This window comes from Apus apus, chromosome 1, assembly GCF_020740795.1.
Source record: "Apus apus isolate bApuApu2 chromosome 1, bApuApu2.pri.cur, whole genome shotgun sequence".
Classification (NCBI taxonomy): domain Eukaryota; kingdom Metazoa; phylum Chordata; class Aves; order Apodiformes; family Apodidae; genus Apus; species Apus apus.
In genome coordinates this window covers 62,747,895-62,762,389 of record NC_067282.1, presented here as the reverse complement: position 1 = coordinate 62,762,389, position 14,495 = coordinate 62,747,895, and the positions used below count along the sequence as shown (strand labels likewise).

General features: G+C 40.5%; 1 protein-coding gene across 1 annotated transcript in view; it reads right to left on the bottom strand.

Moving 5' to 3' along the window:
• ST6GAL2 (ST6 beta-galactoside alpha-2,6-sialyltransferase 2) overlaps positions 1-14,207 on the bottom strand; it is a 56,089-nt gene extending 41,882 nt beyond the window's left edge. The window contains exon 1 of the mRNA XM_051635829.1: positions 14,190-14,207. The gene's annotated coding sequence lies outside the window, so the exon portion shown is untranslated. The remainder of the gene's footprint in view (positions 1-14,189) is intronic.
• Positions 14,208-14,495: the final 288 nt, after the last annotated feature.

The following is a 14,495-nucleotide window of genomic DNA, read 5'->3' as shown; positions in this document are numbered from 1 at the left end:
AAGAAATATTTGTTCAGCAACAACCAATCCTGTCAAAACTGTTCTGTTGACAGGGTTCAGTCCTGCTTCAGTTTTGTTCAAACACTAAATTAATTTTAAAAAAATAAATTTAAAAAAGCCTGATCTAAAAGCTAATGTTTTCATGATTCTTGCTTGTATCTCCTGATTTGCATCTATATTTCTAGTCAGCGTATGTTAGAAGAGATGTCCTAGTAAAAGTTAAAACTGCTATAGAAGGTAGAAAGTGTATCACACAGGATGACTGCAAGCAAAGCACTGTTTTCCTATTTTCATCAGGTTGGGGCGTTTTAAACTGTTGGAGAAACTGCAACACCATTCATACTAAATATGGGTCTAAAACTGCAAAAAGATATACTGGCAGCAATTATGAATGACACCAAGCAGTGATGACACTCTTGTTATGGTCTTTAGATGTCTTCAATCTACTTCAAAAACTTCAATCAGTTTTTTCAGTATCTGCCACTATGAGTAAACTTACCAATCACTAAACCTAGCTTGGCGAATTGATTAAACAAAACGTACCAATCCAATAAAGCAGAAGGAACTCTATATAGGACTAGTATATTTCTGTAATTCATTGTAACTTGCACTTTATTTTAATGCATTGTAAATTTCATAACACTTCTAGTAACTGTACTGAAATGTATGATATAAAAACCCCAAATATGAAATCTGACATTACCTCTAACAAACCCAGGACAGTCATAACAGATCCATATTATTCCCAGGGAGGAACAACACAGCCCTGTGTGTGTTCCCATTATCCTACCCCTGTGCCTCTACAAAGCTACAGCAGAATCCAGTAAGCATCTCACAATCCTGAAGTGACATTTAAAAAGAGGAACACAAAGTTTTTAAGATGCAGTATTTACAAGCAGTGGTAGACTAGTCTACTTACAAACCACATTTATACAAACACATCTTGTACCTCATATTGTGCTCTTCTACTTAAAAAGCCCAATTCTGTGAAGAGCAGCAGTCACACAAGTTTGGGTTTTTTTACTTTAGCATAAGGAAACAAGCACAACTCAGCTTTTCTTAACCAGACAAGACAGTATGTTGAAGAATGAAAAGAAATACTATATACAATTAGATGGGGAGGAGGGAATACCCACACCCACAAACGTGGGGTCAAGCTCTGGACCCCACAGAACCCCACTGACTACACCTGCATGTAAGCACTACCTGCCAGTGCTCACCCCGAGCTTGTACTGCAGCTCGATACTGCCATGTTTTAGCCTAAAGATTTTCTCCTTCTTCTACTTCAACCACTTTTTTGAGATTGCAAAATATCCTCAGATTGCTCAGAAAGCAGTGCAAATTATTAACAGTGAACTAATTTATGATGAAACAGAGTTATCATATTAACCACTGATAACTTTTTTAAGCTTTAATTGCTCAAATTTGATACAGCTCTTTAAGAATTCCATTCAACATGCTTTCGCAAGTCTCAGTAGATAGTATTTATCTTACTTATTTACTAATTACTTCCAAATTACAAGTGTCCCTCAGGTCTGAATCATTTTTGATGAAAGAATGAGCAGACTTACATAGTTTTATAACATGAAAGAAAAGACTTGATGGCTCAGATCAAGCAAGTTAAAAGCTTGATTTCTATAAATTGTTTCCTAACTTTACCACCACATGCAGGTAACAACCTCATCTGTTAAACCTTCCACATCATCATCATGCCAATATCTCTGCAACATTTTTATTTTTTAGTAAATGGAGGTAACAAATAAAACCTGTAAGTACTCCAGAGTGCAGATACTGTAAATGCCACTGTCTTTATAAAGAAACCAAGTATGGACAAGCATATGAAGAATAATAATATATTTTCAAGCCACTTAAACAGAACACGCCCAAAGGTACTGCGGAGAAGTCCACATTTCCATCAGTGGGTAACACATACGGTTCTCTTGTTCCCTTTCCAGGAGCTGGAGAATCCAAGAATTCTAATATATCACTTCTCTGCCAAGTGCACGGTTGTAAAAAACAGGCACATTGGTGTCTTTAGTATAAAATCAATTTCACTTGGCCTGGGCATCAAAGAATTGGGGAAAAAACAGATTTCTAGTATACAACATTTGCTTTCTCAAAGCACTGTCTTTCTTGGAAAATGTAATATTGTTAATATAATGCATACTTTACGTACTCTATGCACTCTCTCTACAGGTACTATTTCTCCAGCATTTCAGTCAGTCACTGGTGGCTCCAAATTGCAGTCACGTTTCCTTCAGCATTACCATGTCACTACAACCCTCTTCTGATTTCCAAAACCTCAGGAGAAGTACCCAAAGCACCTCCAAGACCTATGAACCAGCCAGCACTGCTACAAGTCTTGATCCAATCTGTCCTTATCTTGATGACACTTTTATTCAGCATGCATGCTCCCAAGTCACTTGGCATTTTCCTGAGTACTTCTCCTATGTGGGATTTGCAATTTCTTCTTTTGTAACCTCACTTCTGCTAAATGGAAAAGAAGGGGAATCTGTTGGTTAAAAAGGTATTGCATTTCAAAGAACAGAAACATAACTGTTTTGTTTAGTGGATTTGAATGAAGAATTTAATTTCAGTTTATATCCCAAAACCACAGTGGAACTGATGTGGTATCAAATATTACTTTCTGAGAAGCATGGACAGTTGGGAAATGAGCAACTTTCTTATTGCTCTGCTGTTGCTGATCACGCTTCTGCTTTATACCAGATTCCTAACAACTTGGGGGAAAAGGGGGTATAATACATAAAGAGGCTGACTTTAATCTAGTGGTAAAGTAAGGAACACTTCACACCCTATCACATATACTTACTGGGTCCATTCTGCACTTATAATACAGTTTAGAGTCATGAAACTCCAGCAGTGTCCATCTAACATCTTTATTGCATCATTGTCTGGCTGTGAGTTAATGTTCCTGCCTCATGTACTTAAAATGTTAAAAGTCAGAAAATAAGGAAATAATAGGAAGGATTTAATGAGAGGTATTTTAAATGTCATATCTTTTAACTATCCCTTATAAAATATGTGAGCAAATTGAGAAACAAAGTTAAACTGGCACTCTCAGAAAGCAAACTACTGTAGAAAGAAGACTTTACTTTCTTGAGCTGGATGAGATATCTATCTTTGCCATGCTGAATTTCTCAGCAGTCAAGGCTATGAATTGCTATTGGTTGCTTGACTGATTAGACATGGTGCTAGTATACATAAGACCTACCAAACACAGCAGGGGTTACTGCAGCAGCAGACAATAATATTGTAGCATTACAGGCCACACAGTTTTCTATTCCTTTTCTCAGCCTGTGCAACGGGTTTATGAGACTCCTTGGGAACTTTCATCTGCAAGCACGGGATTGGAGTAGCATCAGTATTAACTCAAAGCTTTGCAGCTCTGCAGTCTGGAGATGGCAGACACACTACTTCTAGAGATGCCAAGATAAAAATTCATTGAGGTGATCTCCTCCATCGGGACCCTGCTAACTGAAGAAATCATTCAGGGAGTCTCTATACAAAGCACTACAGTGCTATGCAGAGATGCTTGAGCTAGCTCAGGGATAAAAAAAAAAAATCATCCTCCTATCTATATATTTTGCTTTGCATTTCCTCTTTGATGGCTACGGTTTTGGTGCTATCACCATCTGAAGAACCCTCGGGGCACTTTCAGCTGCAAGTAGTTATTGTTGTGTTTTTTTTTTTTTTTTAAAAAAAAGAGCCTCTGCATTACATAGGACAAAAGCAAGTTCCACGTATACACTGTGTCCTTATTTATCTCAGAAAAAGCTTGCAAGAACAACGTACATTCCAGTGACTGCAAGGCTTAATTATTTTAATTCCGTGGTCCAGGGGTTTTCAGCAGGGTTCCTCTACTGCTTGCAGCTTTTGCAGACTGCAGCAGTATATCTGATCATTGGTTTAAGTAGCTGTGATGACATTACACTCACCCCACTCTCTTCTCATTGGCTGCCTACATAGTGGCAGATTGATTTTTAGCTAGCTCTCTTGGTCTTTTTAGTGTTCCTAATAATAAAACGCCTCAGCAAATAGAAAACCTTTTGATAGGTGTTTCATGCAGGCACCCTTTTCCAGGAATTGCCCCATGATAATCTACTGTATCTTGGCAGAAAATAGTTTGGTGTGTGGTGTGTTAGGCAAAAAGCAGTAACCTCCCTCTGCTACAGATGCTAGTGCCAGGACAGATGGCAAACAGGACAAAGAACTGCATGGACACTGAGCACCTTTTGGCCTCATGAGCAGCAGAGCTCAGCAGGTGTTGGGCAATCCTGCCTTAAGGAGAGTCCTACCAAAAACTGGTCAACAGTACCTTGTCTCTTCCAGCAGCAGCACCTCCTGACTTCTGCTGAGTCTCTCCTGATGCTTTTAAACTCGAGCCCCGGAAAATAAAATGTAGTTGAGCGTTGACTTCAAACACTCTCAGCCCCTGCCTCAGGGTGAGGGCTCATTCCAGCTTGACATCTGTTCCAGTCCTGCTCGCTCTGCCTATGAAGTGACTCAGTCGAATTAATTCAATGTCTTTAAATACAGCATTTCCTCATTTGGCTCCATCTAACAATAGCAAGTATCTGCAATGGCATGCTTTGGTCCTCACACCATCCAGTAAACAGCACTGGGAGCAGAAGAAAGGGCTGGTGCATAACCAGGTCTCACTCCTATACAGAATCAAGCCACAGTCAAAGCATCACTTATTTGAAAATTAAAGGGCACCTTTCAAACATTTTCTCTGTATTTTCTAATGCCTACCTGAAATTTTGCAGTTTTGGCAGCTAGACATTTTAGGCTGCAGATGTTTAGATACAATGAAGAGCAGCTTGAAAACACACATAGAGAACACTGATCCAAATCTTAAGCTATTGACACCTTTATGGTTTTTCACAGCAGAAGCTGCCGCTAGGGAAACCCTGAATGACTAGATGGCCATAAACCAGAAACATTTTTTGCCTGGAGGTGAGAGTATAACTAGGCCAACTGAGACACTCTCTTCTACCAAGCAGAGAGGGAAAAGCCATATTAAACAGTAAGCTTTCAAACCTAACACTCCCAAAAGCCCTCCAGTGATAGTCTGGTGGGAGTAGGACCCCAAATATGACTCCTTCTCCAATGGATATACAGCTGATGCTTCTGCCTTACCCTATATGCCTACACACAACCATGTACAATCTGACTTCAAGCTATACTGCTCTGAATTTATTCTGAAAAAAAAAATAATTATAAAGCAATTATAAAAAATACAATCACCCTGAACAAGAATTAGCAGTGAACAGCTACGATGGAAAGAGTATCAACTATGCAGAAATATTTCTAATGGCAAGATTAACTTTCTATAACAAACTCTGGTTTTAACCTTCATAACTTCAACAAAGTAGAACTCAGTCACATGAAATTTCACAGTCGTGGTCCTGTGCCAAGGAAAGCTTCTCTGGAAAGTCTGAGGTAGATCGGCCAAGGCATCTTGGAGATATGAGTTCCAGAAAAGTGAGGTGCTCTCCATTTCTTGGATCATGTCCTAATTTTTTTTGGCTCATCATAATGCAAAAATGGTTGGCTTAGGCATTCCAAATTTGCTTGGCGACTACTGGTGCCTTTGACTAGTTGCAGGCTATTTTATTACTGAATGTGGGTTTGTGCAAATTCTGAGCTCTGCAGTTGTTAACACCGCATGTTGGCTTGTATGTACCCCAGGCAAGCCAGCCTGGCCCACTGCAAGCTCCTCTGTCACCTCATCAGCTGTGCTCAGGGGGCAGCACCAAAGCCCAGGACCCTTCTCTCAGGTCCAACGGAGTGTAAGGACTTGGCTGGACTTTTCTGTCTCCATAGGGGAGCTACTTCTCACCAAGCTGAAGATAAATGGTCCCAGGCTGCTTCCAAGCCTTGCCAGTACCAAAGTGCCTCTCTTGGAAAGGTAAGCACACACCAGACACAGACGGTTTCCTCTCCAGACTTACTGTCTTTCTCCCACTACTCCTTCAATCCATATTTAGCCTTATTCTCTGATGTGCCCAAAAACATTCCCAGGAAACATCCACACAACCCCCAAGTACTCCCTCCTCTATGGATTACTGATACAATATAGTTTCCATTTCCACGGTGACTGGAAACTCTGTGTTGGTGCTTCCACTGCAGTTTATTCCCTCACTGCTCCACTCCCTTGGTCTCAAAAACTGTCTTCTCAGACTAGGAACCTCATACACATAGACCCAGCATAGCCCATGAGACTTCTGGGCAGGAAAACCCAGAGGGAAAAATCTCAGCCCTCAAGAAGCAAATTTTCCCTGAGCAAACAAAAAGCTTTTATGAACCCTGGAAAGGCTTTGGGTAAGGAATTCAGTTCTGGTGGGGACTGCTCTCCTCACAATCTTGACTTTGGGAACAGATACCACAGCGGCCTCACACATCTCTTGACACAGCCTTCAGCATGGTCAATTACTTCAAACGATTCTCCTTAATCTTTGATACTTCTTTTGAAAATGACTATCACCTGTGGATTACCAGGAAAACAAGCAATGCACAGCTGATCAGTGGTGGAAAACATTAGGACATTAAAAACACTTCTCAGTGAAGTATATTTCTACACAGAAAATGCCTCAGTGACAGAGAGACCTATTAGTCTTTTTGAGATGCACACATGCATGATTCCCAATCACAGGAGATATGCGAGTGCATCCAAAGTAGAACAGGTTCGAAAGTGTCTACATTTAGCAAGCATAGATCCCACACAGAAGTGTTTGTTGAGAATGACACATTCTTCAACCTACTGCATCTTACTTTTACTCTTCAGAAACAAAAAACTTTGCCACGACCATATCACCTACATTTAAAAAACAAAAATGGTGATGTGAGCACAAAAAAAAAATCCATAAAGAATAAATCATCTACCCAATGGATAGTAAGAAGTAAAGTTTTTTTCCACATTTCTCATCCAATTGCATCATTATCAAAGCTCTTTTATTTGTACGAGTTCATGTATCTGTTCTGTCACCTTTGAAATGCAGATAATCTACCACAGAGGTTTGATCTTCTCAGAAGAGATGACTCAAAAGCTCAGCCAAGCTATACATTTTGTGCCGGGTCAGCACAAACCTGCAGCAAGCCAAGGAAAGCTGCAGGGAGGAGGAACTTCTCACGGTCTCCCACAGTGCTCCAACAACCTCCACTGCCCTTTGGGAAGGGGTGCTACCCTGCTCCACCTCACCAGTCACTGCATGAGCTAATGAAAAGAGCCTAAGGAGGCTCTGCATGCACTTTCCTCCTCCTGTTAATCCACAGCGGGCCAGCCACAGTCTGACCCTAACTTAACACTTAGGCTGTAAACTTACTTAACACTTGTAGAAGAATTTATTTTTTCAAACGTACTGATGGTAGCATATGGCCCATCGACAGGTTTATTATTCTAAGACACTTTTTCCACCAGGTTACAGTCTTTTTTATAAACATATGTTTCAGCACATAATAAAATCCCTAAGAACTGTTTCTGAAACATAATCACTATGCAGGCACAGAAACTACTCTTCAAGGTTTGTGAAGATAATGAAAGAAACAATCTTTTAAGGGATTCTCAGTTTTCTAAACATCTTTTTCTAAATGTCTTTAAATCTAAGGGTACCAAGAGTTATTCATGCTAAACAAAACCAAAAAAGAAAAATAAAAGCGAGTTATTTTTTTTAATGCCACATTATTCTCCATTTTGTCAAAGCAATAATTTTTTTACTTAGTAAAACTTCTCCTTCTGCTAAGTAGACCTTTTAACTATGCTTTAAGTCAGAACATGTTTTATGGATTAATCGTATGCTTCTGAAAAAAAGGTGGCATAATATAAAGAAAACATCAATACTACACAGCTACAGCCATGTAAACTCACCACTGTAAAACCACCCTTGGTATTCTGTGCCCTTCAGCTGTACTAATCAAAGGTCTTTGTGGAGTCCAGGTAGTTAGACAGTGGCCTTGCATCCATAGGCAAGGCTGTATCAAAGTTAAACATCCATGTTACTGCTTGACTTTTTCCTATAAACCACACTCGTGTTCTTAAGAATGCTTCTTGTCTATGCAGCTATAATGCAGTTTCTATGCTAGCACTAAAATATTTAGGGAAAAAAAAGTGTACATTGCTTTTTAAAAAAAAAATTCCGAGTTCCTCTTGTTCGTAATGCTTCCCCTATAATGTCTCATGATATATTTATAGCCCAGGCAGGCTTTGTTTTAAAACCAGCTTCTACAACACCTCAAAATACAACCCAACTCACGTATGTTTGCTAAGAGCTTTATTTCCTACCACCCAAGTTTATTGTCTCCTGTTGAAAGGAGCGTGCAGCTGGAATACAAACTAGGACTCACAAGGGTCTAGAACCAAAGCCCACTTAAAAGCAGTGTAAGACCTTTCCCTGATTTTATGGGATTATGTATCAGGCCTGTACTTCACTGAGGATACCACAGGCTTTCCAGACAATATGTTAAAAACACCATACCATAAAAAATTGTGCAATCACTTTGAACATTTCTTTGCTATTTAGAGTATTTTAGGGAAGAAAGAGCACATCTGGGGTTCCCTGCCACAATGACACTTCCCACAACATATAGATGTTTTAAGACACTGGGAAAAAAAAAAAAAATAACTCAGTCACCAAACGATGTGAAGCTTAAAGGAAGAAAATGCCCAATTTTATCATAGGAATACTGTTATAATTGGCATGCATGAGTTTGCAGTCAAAGAAAACTCATTTGTTAAAATTAATCACCAACTCCTCAGCCAATCTGTCAGTTACTACTATCAAGATTGGACATGATTAGCATCACTGGGAGTGTGGAGAATGGCCCGTCTTCTCCCCCCACATAAGACTAAATAGGGAGATACAGGGTAGCCTCTAAAATACTTCCACAGGATGAAATCCTTAATCCAGTGAAGCCTTTGAACATGCTGCAATCAACTTACTCACATGGAGCCAGGACATCATGGATGCTGCTTTGTGCTCTACTTGTTTCTGTTTTTATAGATTAAGCCTTTCTAGGGGTGACAGACCAACAGCTCTGATAATAAAACATGCTCTTCTCCACCAGCAGACAGCACCATTAGCAATCACAGGACCCTATGTTGTGTTTGGAAACACTTGACCGGCAGGATGGGTTTGAGGCTGAGATTAGACATGATGTGCTTGTTAGGCACTCTAACGAGTCCTTCAACAAGGGGGCTGGCTCTGCTCATCTAATTGTGGTGGCTGCTCCTGTGATGCAGAAATCTGTCTATTAGAAACCACATTTCACAGGTGACTAAACAGTCATCAGATGGTAAGACCTCTCATTTGTTACTGACCTACACTCCTGAAGCGTAAAGATGAATGGTCCAGTATCCCACTGGCAGTCCAGGGCCAAACATCTCCTGCTCTGCATAGCGAATTATAAAATACCCACATTTTTCAGACTTGCAATGCTGTTGAAAAGGCATTTTGAACTAGCAGCTTCTTATCTAGGAATCAGCTTCATAAAAGAACGTCAAATTCCGCACTAGTCAGTTATGCAAAGACGGACGGTACTTTGGACCATGATTGTAGAGCACATCACTGCATTTTTATATGCAGAAGAAATTTACTTAGGCCCTTGTCCCTCAAACAGAACAACATGGAAACAAGAGACTTGGTATTTTATGGAGCTGGAGCCTTTGCTAAGGGACAGACAGGAGAGTAACCAGACCAAAAGTAGTCCTTCTAGTGATGGACTAAAAGGCAACTCTGCTCTCAAAGTCAAATACAGAACTAAGCATAGCAGAGCTGCTTTAAACTAAAGATACTCATCAGACCCTCATCAAATTTTACACCCTCCAGACCTTTGTCTCCATCAAGAACATAATGAATTCACGAAGTTGCAGCACAAATCACCATATATCACTAAGTCCTCTACATGTGATGGTCCACGTATCTTCCACCCAGACAGATAGGTTATCGCAAGAGAAGAGGAAACTTTTTTTTCCACAGTTAACAGTTGTTTGGTTCACAGGATTTCTGAATTCAGTCCCCAGAGAGCACTCATAGTCCCTTCAAAACTCTAGCTGTATAATGCCCTCATCTCAGATAGTATACAATTTAATACAATAAACAGTGGATTGCACAAAACCTGCAGTGAATACTACTCCAATGGCAATCACAGAGAGCTATGCAATGAATAACATTTACTTTTCATTTACATTTAGATTTCTGAAGTGCAATCTTCCAGAAAGCACAACGGAATAAAACACACAACCAGCCATACGGTCACATCTCCAATGAAACGTAACAGGAACCCAGGCCACTGCATCCCAGAGCCCAGCTCTGCTCCGCTTCCCCACCTCCCACCAAACCTCTGACAATCTACAGCAGCATGGAGGATGGTGGCCTCTCCAAAGTGACCAGTGTCAAAGGGGACTTTGAAGATCTGTAAACCAACAGGCTATCTCAGAGCATCTGTCAGAGCAAGTTCCCAAGGTCAGGGACTCTCATCAAGAACACTAGCAACAGCTCCCTAACATTTAACTCTTCAGGCATTTAACCTCCTGGGAGCAGCCGATCTTTGAAAAATGTATACAACAAACATAATGACTTTGGCATGCTTTGCCCTCAAGGCCAACTATTGAAACACTGTTTCTAGTCTATGTAAAATTTTCAGACCAAATAAAAAGAAACCTGGATTTATTTTCAGATTGCTTTACTCAGAGCTTTCCTGATGAAGCAAATTGGTTTTCTGTGGTTGCACCATAGAAAAGACTCGATCTAAAATACAAAATGCTTGCAAGACCCATACCAGCTTTTTATATATTATATATTTTTATTCTCAAGTATAAATCGTAGTTGTAGTCAGCCTTTCATATGATCTTGTACCCTACATATGACACCATGAGTTTAACAACTAATGTTTATTATGAAACAAATATATACAATTAGGAACATGAAGCAGGGGTTGCTGAAACTGAACCCTTTACTGTATCATAGAATCACAGAATGGTTTGAGTTGGAAGGGATCTTGAAGATCATGTAGTTCCAACCCCTCTGTAAATTATTTGTGGTGCAGATTTTATCCCATGCAGCTACTTTGTGTGCCTTGAAAATTATTTCAAGAACATAAATGTCACTCTTAATTTCAGTAGCTGTTTAAAAACTTTTAGAAAAAGAAATAATTGCAACTTTTAGATGGATATCTAAATATGAATGATGGAGTTTTAAGGAAGATCAAAACACACTACCTTGTAACAACAAGCAGAACAGTTCTGAATTACTACCAGCAAAATCACAGTGCAACTGCTTCTGGTTATGCAAATTGGAAATGTAATGGCACAACTGCAAATGAGAGCTTAAAAAGTGCAAAGTTCAGGAAAAACCCATGGACACAGCTGCTGCAAAAATAACCATGGTCAGATAAGAGTCTGAAAGCAATTATTTGGGCTGAATATTGTACACAGACCACTGCACTAAGCTTCTATAATTAAACAAGACAAAAGTTCAGATGGTGCCTAATAAAGCATTTTCTACATTAATTATATTCAAGTGTAGCAATCTAATGCTTGGTAATAATTAACAACAAGGGAAATAATTTAAAGAGAAGTATCTGATGTTGTAAATTTCTTTTTTTCATTCAAGAGTACCAATGTTACTAGCCAGCCTTTCTAACAGACCTCACACACATGAAAAGGATACTGCTTAGTGTCAGGAAGAGCTATTTAAGGGTTGTAAACCTTTACTCTGAGGAAGCCAGCAGTCTTACTCAACAAAAATCACTTCTGCACCAAGAAAGCAGCAGCAAAGCCAGACTTTCCATTTCTTTAATCAAGACCCTACACCTTCTTTCCGAAGTCAAGGTGTCACAGAGGTGCCCATTTTTTTGGTAGCAGCAACAGTATCCCAACAGACCTTAGCAGGTCAAGAGATTTCCCACTGACCCTACTCTCTGGATTTTAATTCACACCAACCACACAGCATTTGTATACATATGCAATCTTAATAGTATTTGCAGCAATTTCTTATCAAGATAATTAGTATTAGATAAGTATTTAATATATTTTGGCTTCTTTTAATGCCATTAGTAGCCAAATATACAGAAAATGAGCCAACACCATATGCCCAAGTACTTCTCTGTAGACCATCAGCCAATTGCTTAGCAAATACAGAGAAGTTCCCAAAACAAAGTCTGAAAATTACTGCAGAGATTTGCATACAATTTCTAATGAACCAGTAGCATTCCAAGAATTTGTCAAATCCAGCATGCTCCACTAGGATATGCAATAACTAACATACACAGCATCATTTCATAATTAAATAATTAGGATGCTAGTAACAGGATGCTGATTTACCTCATTTCACTAATCTTAAATAGGAAAAAAGCCCTAGTTCTCGAGGATTAAAATTATTTTCTATTTTGCTTTCTTAATTTTAGATCCAGAAACAGTATTTCCAGATTTTATTTATGCACAACTCGATGTTCAATCTAAGAGGGTATGTAATAGACAGTAATTTTGCAGATTTCAAAGGACAGAGATACAGTGAACATACAACTTTATCCATGTCTTTCCACCGGGATGTTTACATATGCAATGCTAATATGCCTTCAAGCTCTTCTTATAAAGTTTTGATAATACTTTCCCTACTGTTTGGCCTTTAATTTCCTTTGTTCAGTAGAAAACACATCACAAAACATAGACGTAACTTTGCAACAAATCCCTAGCATTTTGTATACATCCTCCAACCCTGAATGTGCAGTATGGACAATGCTGGGAAATCCTGTCCTCTTGCCCAGATGAACTGCAGGAGAAAAAGTATTCTCTGACCACCACATCAGGAGCTGTGGAGGTCCTGAACTCCATTACAGAAGACAACAGCCTATAGATAGTTCAAAGTTTTCACTTACAAGGATCTCTTATCCAGCACTTTCACAGGAACAGTGAGCCCTGGCTGCCTCAGCAGAGGTGTCTGCCAGGATGCCCCTTTGTTGGCAGCTGCAGAAGCAGTGCCGAACACCCTTGGGTCTGAACACACAGGCAGGACCTCACCTCCAGGCTCTGTGTCACATCTTCTCATTCAGTAACAAACAGCAGATCTTTTCCCAACCGCACAGCTTTTCGTCTTCGGAAGGCACACAAAAAAACAGTACGTAACCACTAGAGGATGTCCAGTCAGAACTTTATGAAGAAACCACATCTAAAGGAAATATACCCCTAAACTATATTTAGAATTTAAAACAATAAAAAGCCCTATTAAAAAAAAAAAAATCTGCAAGAGCTTCATCTTTAAATGGAAAAGTGTAGTAATTCTTTCCCCATACCCAAAAGCCCCACACTACCAAAACCAGCTAAATTACTTCTACGTGAGTTTTCCAAACAACAAAAAAAGATAAATACAGATATATGTATTAAAATTACCTGGATGCAGACACCACGCCTGGAAAGTTTCATAGCAAAGGGTTAAAGTTAGGAAAGTTTGCAATACTGAAAAAGGAAAACCAAATTGAAAAAGGAGCAAAACCCTTAACCTTGAGGCTTGCTGCTGCCTCCTGCCTATCACTTAACATATCTCTCTCCACGTGAAAAAATGAGATGACTAAATCCTACCCCAACTTAACTAAATTACTTGGACGAGTAACCTAACCAAATTTTCTTCTAGTACCGACACAGTAATATGATAGAATGAACTACAAATGGTGGTTGACGACTAGAGATTATGATGCTTCTGATAAAATATATAAGCAGTCCAGAAAAGTGATCTACACCTCCTAGAAGTAAATTCGCAGAGATTTTTTTTCTTCTTTTTTCTTCCAGAATATTGATTTCTACATGCTAATACGACTGCCTAACTACTTACAAAAGCAATCTACAAAACCAAATATAGAACTAACAGAATAGCCTTAAAAAGCAACCACCAAAAAAAGGTCTCATTTAAATTCCTGGAAAGCACCGTTTCTCTCAACATACCTATTGAAGCTCTCTCGAGCAAGCGAACCCTACTAAAAACACACCCTGCATACTCCCCGCCTGGAAACTGTTAAAGCCAAGAAGCCACTAAGCCACCGAGAACCCATATGGCTTCACCTATCAGATTATCCCTTCCAGCAAACGCTGCGCAATAGAAACCCTCCTCCCCTATGCAACACCCCCCCACCCACCCACACACCCCCCCCCAACCCCTCTCAGGGGCGCCCCTACCTACCGCCGGGGCTCTCAGGGCTCTCCGGGGTGCCTGCGCCCCGAGATGCGGCAGCCGGGGCGGTGCGGACGCTCCGCCTGGCCGCTTCCCACGCGGCGCCGCTCCCCCCGCATGCTGCTGGCCACAAAGCGCGGGGCGCGGGATAAACCGCCGGGGAGGGATGGGAGGCGGGGAGAGGGGCGGGCGGCACCCCCGGCTCCCGCTCCGCCCGAGCGCGGCGGCACCAGCACCAGCACCGCAGCTGACACGGGCAGCGGGCGGCTCGCAGCGGCCCGGCGCGGCACCGCCCCCCGCTCCCCCCGCCCCGGG